The 12126-nt window shown below is 47.5% G+C and overlaps 1 long non-coding RNA gene across 1 annotated transcript; it reads right to left on the bottom strand.

The window, feature by feature from the left end:
* Positions 1-247: 247 nt before the first annotated feature.
* LOC113840237 (uncharacterized) lies at positions 248-6221 on the bottom strand. Its single transcript, XR_005261824.2, has 3 exons — positions 5933-6221; positions 4842-5029; positions 248-3502 (listed from the first exon to the last, which is right to left on the bottom strand). It is a non-coding gene; the product is annotated as an uncharacterized lncRNA (long non-coding RNA).
* Between the last annotated feature and the right edge of the window lie 5905 nt (positions 6222-12126).

The following is a 12126-nucleotide window of genomic DNA, read 5'->3' on the forward strand; positions in this document are numbered from 1 at the left end:
CCCCATTCAGGTTTTCCTGTCTCGCTGATACTGTCACCAGGGCTGGGCCATGGAGTGTTTCCACTTAGAAACAGATGAATGGGTGTCCACTGAATGGGGCTCAAATGGTCTGTCACTTAATTTTAACAATTGACTAAGATATTCTCTTTTTTACTTTATTTTTTTTAACTATTTCTGTGTGAAACTTTTTTTTTTTTTTTTTTTTTTTTTTTTTTTTTGGTAAGCCAGCCAGATAATACAAAACAACTTTCATTCATTTCCTCATCTCTAGCTTTTGTCTAAACTAGCAGGTCCTTCTTTCCTCTCGCATATCAATTACCAGAATCAGCCAATGTCTTCTATTAGTAGATAGTCATTATCTAACATGTATGGAAATTAGGCTGACTCAAACTGAGATACAGAACAGAACGCACCCCATTTGATAAAGCTCACTATTATAAAAGGGGATTTCCCAAAATTTCTTTTATTGAGAATGAAATCCAAATGCGCTAGCTGCCTGCTATCAGCACACTCCTGTGAACCAGCTTAAATATAGCCTAGCAATAGCTGTAATTTTGTTCTGCAGTGACCACACTTGTAGAAGTCTGAAGTGAAGAGGTTTCAGCTGTGCATATCTGACAGTCATTCAGATAAGGTACATTTATTAACTGTGTTTACTTTCCTTCCTCTTGACACTATACTACTTCTTGTTTTCACGATTTTATCTTATAAATTGGAGGGCAGTAAAAGCCAGATAAAAAACTTGCTCAAATGTGGGGAAAAAAAGTGATGAGTATATTTTGTATGAAAATAATGCATCTTTCCAATTTTTCTGTTTTAATATCTAGTTTCACCTGAGATTCATTGATTACAAACGATAAATAAATAAATAAATAATCTTTGTCAGTTATTTAACACCTCCAAGTTGTCTGGAGCCAAGTTATGACCACTTACGTGAATAAGCAGTGTTTATGACTGTAGTCAGGTTATATGCATCATCACATGCTGTACAAGTGCTATATAATGTTTATGAAATAACCACAACAACAACAGGAACAGATAGACAAAGCCTATACGAACTAGCAGTTTTTCTCCTATAAAGAAAAAATGAGAGACCTATGGCTGGTCAGCCTGAAAAAGAGAAGGCTCCAGGGAGACTTCATTTCAGCCTTTCAATACTTAGAGAGGGCTTATAAAAAGATGGAGAGCAACTTTTTGCTTGGGCAGACAATAACAGGACAAAGGGGAGTGGTTTTAAACTAAAAGAGGGGAGATTTATATTAGAGGTTAGGAAGAAGTTCTTCACTCAGAGGGTGGTGAGGCACTGGAACAGGTTGTGGATGCCCCATCCCTGGAGGTGTTCAAGGCCAGGTTGGACAAGGCCTTAAGCTACCTGATCTACTGGGTGGCATCCCTGCCCATGGCATGGGGTTGGAACTGGACCTTTAAGGTCCCTTCCAACACAAGCCATTCTGATACTATGATACATCACATTTTTGACTTGAGCAATACTTGTAATGGTCTTCTTTCCCTACCCACACTTTTTAGTTTGTGGAGCCTGCAGCTACAACACATTTGGTGTCTGAATAGGGACCATCCTTTTGTAGGTGGCATGTAGTTTTCAGATGAGGGGTAGATCTCAGTGTTCTTCATCTTTTTGTTTGTTTGTTTGTTTGTTTGTTTGTTGTTTTACTATATCTTTTTTTTTTTTTTTAATTATCTACTCAACAGAAGCTGATACGTAAGTATTCATGGAGAGATCAGTCTCTATGGCATGGGGAACACAAACTCTACTTCTATGAAAGTCCGTGAGCCCTGTAGAGGCCATGGCACCGAAAGGACCATGTTGCCCTTAGATTTGGTTTTGGGTAACTGATCAGGCTCCCTAAAAATTATGGCAAACCAAAATCCTGGTGGAAGGATTGTCTTTTTCCAAAGCTGAAAATTTTCTCTATGTATTTGAGGGAAGCAATGTTATTTCTGGAAAAAATGCCTACTTAATGAATTTCTTCTTCAATATTTCTAGTTATGTTACATAGCATTGCAGGAGGAATGTGAATTCCTTTGATTTGATGCTTTTACTGAATTGAACATGGCAATATCACAGAATCACAGAATGATTGAGGCTGGAAGGGACCTCCAGAGGTCACCTTGTCCAAGCAGGGACACCTAGAGCAGGTGTCCCAGGACCACATCCAGGTGGCTTCTGATGATCTCCAAGAGGAGAGACTCCACACAATCTCTCTGTGTAATCTATGCCAATGATCTCTCATCCACACAGTAAAGAAGTGCTCCAGGATGTTTAGATGGAACCACCTGTGTTCCAAATTGCACCCGTTTCCTCTTGTCATGGTACTGGGCATCCCTGAAAAGTGCATGGCTCTGTCCTTGTTGCACCCTCCTTTTGGGTATTTATAGACTGTAAGGAGACCCCTCCTGAGACTCCTCTTCCCCAGGCTAAACAGTCCCAAGTCTCTCAACCTCTCCTCAGAAGAGAGGTACTCCCAGGCCCTTTATCACCTTAGCAGCCCAGCATTGGACTCTCTCCAGTAGCTCCATGCCCCTCTTGTTCTGGGGAGCCCAGAACAGGACACAGCACTCCAGGTGTGCCCTCACCAGAGCTGAACAGAGCGGGAGGATCACCTCTCTTGACCTTCAGGAAATAAGTTACCTAATCCATCCATGAACACCATTAACCTTCTTAGCAGCAAAGGCACATTGCTAACTCATGTTCAGCTTGGAGCCCACCTGGATCCCCTGGTTCTCTTCTGCAGAGCAGTTTTCCAGCTGGGTGACCCCCAGCACATACTGGTGCCTGGAGTTGTTCTTCTGCAAGTGTGGGACTCTGCACTTCTGCTTGTTGAACTTCATGAGATTCGTCAGGTCAGCCTCTCCAGCCTGTCAAGGTCCCTCTGCATGGCTGAGTGGCCCTCTGGTGAGTCAGTCACTTCCCCCAGTTTCATGTCATCCATCAACTTACTGAGGGTGCTCTCTACCCCATCATCCAGGTTGTTAATGAAGGTGTTAAACAAGACTGGACACAAGCCTCTTGCAAGCTTCAAGCAATGTGAAAGCATGTAAAACATTTGGAGGAAAAAGAAAAAGGCCTTTGAAAAGGGTTCCCCACTGCTGCAGTGACTTTCCTGCAATGCCTTTTCTGCACAGGAACTAACAAACCTCGATGGCACAGAAAGTATCAAGGCACTGGAGCCTGGAGCATCTTTCCTTGGTGTCAACTCCAACTGACAATACTTACAGGGTAACAGGACATGCTGCTGGCTAAGGTGGGTGCATTTACATTTTCTCCCACCTCATATGCAGATGTTGGTAGGTGCAGTTCTTCCTCTAATCTGTACTTGTAACACCATTAATTAGACTAAGGGAAAAACATGCCCTTTTATTGCCCAGCACACATCTTGTCACCTTCTCACGTTTTCTATCTCTGACCACAGAGATCGGCCTTTCCAAGGGACGTGGTGCAGACTGCTGGTGCCTTTGCTGTGTATTGAAGCAGCACGTTGATCTGTGAGATGGAAAAAGCATGCTGTGTGAGTCAGGTCATGAGTCTGTGATGGAGCCTGGGATGTGGTGGAAGCCACCAGCAGCTGGTGCTCTCCAGGTGGAACACTGGCCCTGGTAAGACACTGCCCTCTCATCCCTCTTCCCCTTGTCTGCCTTCCTTGTATCAGGCTGACCTGACTTAGAAAACAGCCCTCTCATCCACACATGAAAGCTGTGTCTGTGTGTGAAGGAACATGACCAAGCCCTGCTCTGCAGGTCTTGGGACAAAGGCTGCTTTCTCCCTCATGTAACCATTCCTGTGGTCTCCACAGCTGTTACCTGACTATTTTTGGAGGCAGTGTAGCGTTTGTTATGTGTACAACTTATCCTTTGATAAGTCTGGTAAAGAGCAATGTGTCCACTTTGGCTGGGAGGAGTTTTCTCTTGGGGCGTTTTTGGTCGTGGCTGTTGCTGAGGAGCAGGCCACTGACATGTTGTACACTTCAGGGGTGTTTTCAGGTGGCAGGAAAGCAAGCCAGCTCACCTGTCCTCTGGACAAGGAAAGCCTCAGCCATGCTCACCTGAAGACCTAGAAGAACATTTTCCACTTAAGCATTCTTATAGGTCATGAAAACCCTGTTGGTTAGAAAAATTGGATGGACACCTTCTCCCAGCAGAGGAGAACCAACACTGGTGGGCTTCTCTCAGCCTGTACCATCACTTACAGGGAGCAAACCCGAGGCTGTGTCAGGAGGTGAGAGTCTTCTTGATGCCTGAGTCACTTTGAATGAGGCTAAATGGCAGCCCAAGGACTGTGGCAATGAAGCACCTGACTGCCGCAAGGGAACATTGCTGTTCCCATGTGTCCTGGTGAGCATGGCAAGTGCTCTCCTCACAACCACCCTGTGAGCAGCAGAGCCAGCAATGGCACAGGTGTGTTTATGGGGGTTATCTGCACATGAGGAGAGGTACACACCAGCCCTGCAGTGCAGCAGTGAAATATGAATGCCGTCGCCAACAGGACACAGAGGCAGAGCTGCCGTGGGTGCTTTGAGGTGGGGGAGGCAGCTGGATGCAACAGGAGCACACGCCTTAGGAGACACAAGTTCTCTGACCAAAGAAGGCCAGAGAAGAAAGAAGAAAAGCAAAAGGAATGTTCTGTATTAGTTCATTATGTGGCATTATCCTCTTCCCATGTAGGAATGGAGAAGGAGAAAATAGCAAGCAGACAATGGAATAACGGGCCTCAGAGTGTTTTTTAAACACCTCTGTGCTAGTTTACAGTGTAAGCAGCCAGCACAAAAAGTGGATGTGGTTTCCACGAACAAAGCTAATCCAAGCAAGAAAAGATTGGTGCTTACCCAAAAGCAGTGAGCACAGGACTACGCAGGCTCCCAGGACTACGCAGGCTCCCAGGACGTGTTTCCCAACGTCTCTGGAGCGGAGCTGGGAACAGTCTGATGCTGTGGCGTGGCCCCCGGGGACAGCATTTCCTCCCGCTGCAGCCGAACAAGCAGCCAGCTCCCAGCTTGGGCACGGCACCGCTGGCCTGTGGGGAAGTGAGAAAGACAGTGCTGGCACCTCTCCTCTACCAGGTCCCCCTGTGCCCCAGGGGGCTGGCCGGGGTGGCCTCTGCTCGGAGGAGAAGCACTCAGCACACCTGCAGCCCAGCGATGCTGCTCCTCACCTCCCCACCCTCCTTCCGCCACAGCCCCATGGCCTCCCTCAAGCCACAGAGCAAATTTTTGGCTTGTCCTTGACCCCTGGGTGCAGGGGCACAAGCCAGCAGGTCACTCAAGCGCAATTGCTTAAAGATAGAAGAACCCAGGCTCAGCACTGACTGGTACTGCTGGTTTCCACTCTCACTTTTACTGGCATAAAGCAGAAACAACCTTATGGGGGGAAGGGTGTTACACCATCTAGGAAATCAGTGCCTGCTCACATCACCTTCTTCCAGCTTCCCTTCTTTTTGGCCAAGAGATTTTTATTATAGGTGGGAAGGAGGGAAAGGGACTGAGGGAAGGGTTTATGACACCATATTTACTTGGAAGGATTAATAAGGAAGAGAGGAAGAATCGGTGCCCATTTTGCTGAGGGGCTTTCTCCTGTGCAGTGCCTGAGAAAGACAGCTCTGGTGCTTTCTCCTCTTGCTTTTCTGCCTTGTGCATGGCCCAGCCCTTCAGACTGACCCGGAGTCAGCCCTTTGTGAAAGGTTATGTTTTTTATTTATTTTTCCCTATCAGCAAAGCGTAAAGGACAAGGCTTGCATTTTTTTTTTCCCTTCCCACTAGCTTCCTGCTCTCCCAGCATTGCATTCTGCACTGCTTCTGGCAGAACATTGTGTTACTGCTACAGCAGATCGAATGCAAACTCCCTGACATTGTTGATTATCGCTTAACCCGAGTGCTTTCAGCATTCATGCAGGACCCTGAGAAATTGTATTTACACTTACGGGAGGTTTCGGCTGATTTGGAAAAGTCTTGGAGCTGAATTTACACGTTGGCATATAAAGAGTTGCACCATTCCCTTCTGCTCCTGTGAAGTCCTGAAAGGGCTCCTACTGTCTCCGTGCCAAAAAACCCTCCAGGCAAAAAGCTGTGGCCAGGGGAGGAGGGTGGTGGTGTGCTGGGAGGGAGACAGGAGGCGGGGAGGGGGGCGAAGCTAAGTTAGGACGGTATCCTGATAGTCAAAGCTTTCCGAGAGCAGCCCCTGATTCTGCAGTACAAAGTGCTTATAAATAAACTCCCAACAGCGACAGCGCTTGCAGAGGGAAAACAGCTTCCCACCTCCCACACTAATTGATGACTGGGACGGCATCTAGTTATGAAATTCAGCTGGGCTTTTGCTCCTCTAACGCTGTGCTGCCCTGTTTGTGTACAAACTGTCCTGTGCTGTTGCTTTCTCTCTAGCGCAAAAGGGGTGTCGGGCAGCTGAGGGGAAAGGCAGAAGGAGTACTGTGAAAATTGCACAATTTGCACTGTGTTTTGTCCCTTTACTCGAGATCCCTGTGAAAACAGTGTCTGCTGATGATCATGAGAGGAAGAAAATAAATCTTGGTTTCTCTTTCTGCAGGCACCCAAGGAAGCTGGAGTTTGTTTTGTAACGTGGTATCTGCAAAACAACCCTCTGCAACTGCAGCAGGGACTGGCCACAGAAGCTCTGCAGCTTAGGGTGCTGTGGTAATGGGGCCATTATTATTCACTTTCCAATAATTGTTTCCAGTGCTGACTTATCAGGCTCAGAATGCATTGCAAAAGCCAAAATTCAGCATACAGAGGATTGTCTCTGAGTATTTGTTTTCTGCTTTAAATCCTTCTCAGTTTAGCACCCTGGCATTGTGTGGTAGGTGCCGAATCAACTGCGTAAGTTATGTGACCAGCATGTGCTGGGGAGCTGGGGACGTAATCCCTCCACAGTTACCACAACACCCTGCTGCAGTTTCGCACTGTTAACTATAAATCTGCCACTTTGCCCGCGGTGAAGGTCCAGTCATTTCCAAGTTACACTGCCTCTGTTTGCACATGGTCCTTGTGCCCGTCCTAGGCTTAATAAACCACGTTGAACCTCCCCCATTCCCCCGGCTCTCCCTTCCCTGGGGAGAGCAGGTGGAGACAGGGACAGGGAGGGAAGCAGAACCAGTTTCAAGGAACTCTGTGCAAGTAAAGATTTTTTATAGCTGAGTGTACTTACACAGCCCTTGTATTTACTGACTATAATAATAAAAATAAAAAATACAAATTGTAATCTGACACCCAGTTTAGCCAGATCTCAAATAAGTGTGGATAGGTGGTCAATTAACTCCCCAGAGCCCTGCTGTCACGAATCTTCTGCACAAAATAAGTTTTGCAAAGGATCCTCAGTAGTTGCACGGTGGTGTTCGGTGGCGTGCAGGTGCACATGTTGGTTGTATGGCTGCATGCATATGCATGTTTAAGGTCGTAGGATTATCTAAAGATTGCCTGCAGATATTTGCTCGTGTTGCAAAAGTGTGCGTGCAGCTACCCTTTCCTAATGCACATGCAGGAACATTTCTGAAAACGTACAGATTTTGAAATCGTACAAATGTACATCTGCTATGTACAAATTGCAGCAGGATTATAGGCAGGCTCTGTTCACAATTAAGAACCCATGGCACTTCCTTGATCCATGGATTGAGATTCACAGACTGCCCTACAGAAAACCCAAGTATATACACTTCACAAAATGTTTTGATTCCTAGAAACTGTCTAGATTTATATAATCTTTTTTTTTTTTTCTTGAAAATGGGTGGGCTATTCATCCTGGAAAAGGGGAGAGGGTACATTTGAGCTTTGCTCTAAGAAGAAGATAGGAGTACTGTGTGCCATAGGGTAGGAATATATCCTTCCTTTTATCTTACTTAAGGGGCTACAAAATAAGAACATGTCAATAGCTATATGAGACGAGATTTTGCATAGGAAGGCTGTATTTCTGTGTGTTAATTATTTTATGTTCTAATTACTACAGGCAGGAATGGAAGAGACTTCATTTTCCCTGCAAGGAGCCTCATGAAAAAGCACTTACAGGAGTGATGCTCATGTTGATCCTGTTGCCCTATTAGTGACCACAGTGGGTCAAGGTAACCTTTTTAGCAAAACACATTTTAAAGCCATGTGCCGTGGCTGATCTCCTTCAGTGCAGTGACCTAGGACTGCATTTTCAAAAGTGAACACAAAGTCCCATAAACAAGAGCACATGTGAAAGGTATGCCTTCATTTGCAGCCAGTTTTCCCAGAGTGAGAAGTGCAAAGCATTTATACAGACAATAATTAAGGCTGCAAACAGGCATTTGTCTGCAGAAACACTTAATTTACACAGAGGGTCATGGTTACTTTTGCAGATGGGTCTCTATACAGCTTAATTTCTGAGTGTCAAGCTGATGAAACTTGACAGCAGCCTTTCAGGATGGGAATACAGTGTGACCTTAAACGCTTCTGAGGCACTGTGTAAGGTGTGTTCTGGATGTCTGTGCACAAACACATGTGCATGTGGTCCTTGACCCCATCTGAGGTTTTCAAAGAGGAGCTGCAGAGCCATGACATGCAGTTGCTCTCCTGCCTCGCCCTTTGATCTCCATAGTGGTGAAGAGCGGCGTACCTGTGGACTGCAGGATGGCAGCCAGGTGGCCAGTGCCCCTGTTGGAGATCACAGCCTAAAATTTGCCCAGCAGAAGAGCAGCACAGCCCTGTGGCCCACACCTGTGCCGACACCAAAGCCTGTGCTTTGACTTTGCCCTGCCTCCTGTGTTTGCTGGCATTTGGGAATCTGCTGCAGGGTCAGAGAGCAATGCTGCTGTCGTCTGCCTTGTGAACTCGCCCACAGTGAAGGACAGAGCGAGAGCCCCGTGCCGGGAACACAGCGTCAGAGCTGGATGGTTATTTTTTCGCTATTCTCCATATGCTGCAAGTTTCCACTGGCAATTGAAGTGTTTGCCTTTTGGGCCTTCCAATCGCACTATTCAGGGAATTAATGTTGACATGAGATGATAAGATGGGGGAACGTGGGTACAAGGCTGCTACTTGCTGGCCAGCTTATGAAGCCTGCAGCTCCTGGTGGTGATGGCTTGGCTCTCCCAATTACTGCAGCAGCAAAATTCCTGGCTTCACAACAGAAAGGTGTAAGGACTTTCAGGAACCCATCTCAAAAACACTCAAAATCAACAAAGTGGATTGCTGCAAATGTATAATCAGATGTTCTCCCATGAAAAGACCATGACAATTTCTGATTCATTATTTACTAAACTACCCAGACTTCTGGAGCAGGTTTATCCCATTTTGATAGCTACATTCTTCCGTGCAGAAACTTTTCATTTTACTCGGAAACAGAAATTGCAGTTCCCATGTCTAGTGTGTCAGCTGGTTGCAGAGCAAGACTTCTAAGTGCTCTTATGTTTTTTCCTCTTGATATTTTGACAGGCTTTGCAGATGCTAAGTAATGCATGTCAAGACCAGGAAGACGGGAGAACAGCACAGATACTGGTGGAGGGCAAACCCTTTGCAGATCCATGTAGCTGCAGTTGACTGAAAGTGAGCAGTCTGTACTTGAAGACTGAACAGGTCTGAGTTGGACCCAGGAAATAAATAAATAAATAAATAAAAGCAATAGTTGAGCAATGACAATAAAAAATAATAATAGGAGATGTATTAATTTCCATAATCACTTCCAATGCATTTATGGTACGGAAAATACAGTTGTGCCCTGAATAAATGTGAAATTGTAGACTGTGATGATTTTGAATAAGGTATGAAAGAAAAAGAAAAAAAGTGGAAAAAAATGAGGTAAGGTGAAAGCAAACAGGCTGTGAGCACTGCGGTGCAGAGAAGGAGAAGCTGAAGAAAGCCTAGATGGCATTGTTTTGAAGAGTAAGACCTTTCTCTGCGTGCTGCACTGCAGCTGTCACCTTTAATGACCCTGCTGCTCCCAAAGAGCACTTTGCAGAGTGAGTGGTCCAAAGAGTGCCTGGTGATGGTCTGCACAAAGTGACCTGATCACAGGGTGCTGGCTCCTTCGCCTTGTTTCCACCTCTGTATCTAAAAATACTCCCCATAGTTTCCAAAAGTGACTTTTTTCCATGGAAGCAAAGGCAGTCACAGTTTGATCAGCAATTACATGCATGACCATGAACTGGAGGGAGCAGAGACCATAAAGACAAGGGGATGTCAGCTTGTTTGAGGCAGAGTGCCTCGTCTGGGTGTCTGCAGTTGCAGTTGCTTGGGATGGTGCCAAGCTGCTCAGCCATGAGCTCGCTTTCAGGTCATTTCTCTTCCAAAGAGAATTGCACAAAAGCGCCGTGAAGGAGTTTGAGAAACCCAACCATAAAATTACACCTGCTTGAAAAATATGACAGCGACTGTCGGGATGTTCACCAACATCTCCTGTCTGACCTTCCCTAAGGCATCCTTAGGGGATCGGCTCCACCAGATGCGAGCAGGTTTCTCTGCGCAGGCACGGCGTGCACCTCGCCGGGCGCCTGCCTGCAGCCCCGATGGCCAGAGCTGCTCATAACCGGTGAGAGTGAAAACAACACCAAAACCCGGAGGATGCAAAGACCTTTCCACCAAATCTGCCCATAAATAAATAAATAAATAAACAAACAAATATAAAACAAAACCTTTAAAAACCCAGCCAGGCACCGGCGTTCCGGCTCGCCCCTCGGGTGGCCGTGCCGCCGGAGGCCGTGCCAGCGGAGACTGTGCCACCGGAGGGAGGCCGAGCCGTGCCGTGCCGTGCCTTGCCGTGCCTTGCCGTGCCGAGCCATGCCGAGCCGTGCCGGCGGAGGGTCGCGCCCCGCCAGCTGCCCGCCCGGCTCTGCCCGGCAACCCGCCCCGCTCCATCTGCCGCTCCCCGTCGCGCCGCGCCGGCTCCGGCACAAGCCAAGTCTCTTTCTCCTATTCACCCGCGCTCCCCTTTCAGCGTCCTATTGTTCTTCCCTAATGGCCTTACAATAGCCCTGCCTGTTGCCTTTGCAGCCGCGGTGAGGCCAGCCGGGGAAAGCCTTAATCTCTGCTTCAAATTAAAGGGACTCCTCTGAATTAATAATGCTGCCAGGAATGCGCTGGCTGATACAAGGGGATGTATAGCACTCTTCAGCCCTCGGCAGCTGTGATTAGCTGGGGCTTGAAGTGTCCTGTCACAATATTTCATTCTGCTCCCCCGCCGCCCCCTCCCCGTCGGCAGGGTTGCCACATGGCCCCTCTTGTGCTGCCTTTTCAAGCCCCGTGCCAATCATGCGGCAAAGATGCCCCAGATATGGTGACAGATGGGACTGGGGTAGTTTAAGGCGAGGATGGGGCCTGGGGGCACTCGCTGGTAGCTCAGTGGGATGCAGATGACCACAGGCAGGAGCAGGACCTCTGGCTGCCCGTAGCCTGGCCCTGCACCACGCGCTTGCACCCACATCCCGGGGGGATGCTGAAGGTTTGGTGCTGGATGCACTTTGCTGTCTCCCACAACCTGGAGTGCTGGCCAAAAGCTGTGGGACAAGAACGATTTTGTGGAATAAAGAGACCCCCCCAGCAGCTCACTTGCTTTCCTGAAGCCTGCCCAGACAGCCACATTTCCAGGGGGGGGCACACTGCAGATCTGGTGGGTTCAGCACTTCTGCAGCTATGCTAGGAAACATACATCCTTTTTGCAGGGGCAGGGGGTTCCCAGGCCACGGCAATCACGGGGCCCTTCTGGCAATGGAGATAAAGAAAGGCACTGCCAGCCTGACAACCACCTTCCAGCCAGAGGATTTTTCTTTCCTGTAACAGGACACTTGGAAATGTTCCCTTGTTTTCACCATACCGTAAGTCAGCTGGCCAGGCCATCTCTTGCTGAAAAGTCCCTTGCAAACACCAACACGAGGACAGAAAGAGCATTGCAAAATTTACTACATCTAAGTTAATCATGAAACACTGCTGAGGGGGAGCACCATCAGAAAATGGAAATCTTTTAAACTGAGCAATTTGAAACTCCATGTCAGAGAAAGAAACCCTAAGTGGGAAGAAAAAAGAAACCCTGCAATGTCCCGTCCCATGGCAGTGGCATTGCAGCTGGTCCCATGCACAAGGTCCCATGCTGTCCCCATTGCAAAACCGAGCTCCTTCCCAGCCTGCCTGTTGCTGCTCAGGACAGCACCCAGTG

The sequence above is a fragment of the Anas platyrhynchos genome, chromosome Z (assembly GCF_047663525.1).
Source record: "Anas platyrhynchos isolate ZD024472 breed Pekin duck chromosome Z, IASCAAS_PekinDuck_T2T, whole genome shotgun sequence".
NCBI lineage: Eukaryota > Metazoa > Chordata > Aves > Anseriformes > Anatidae > Anas > Anas platyrhynchos.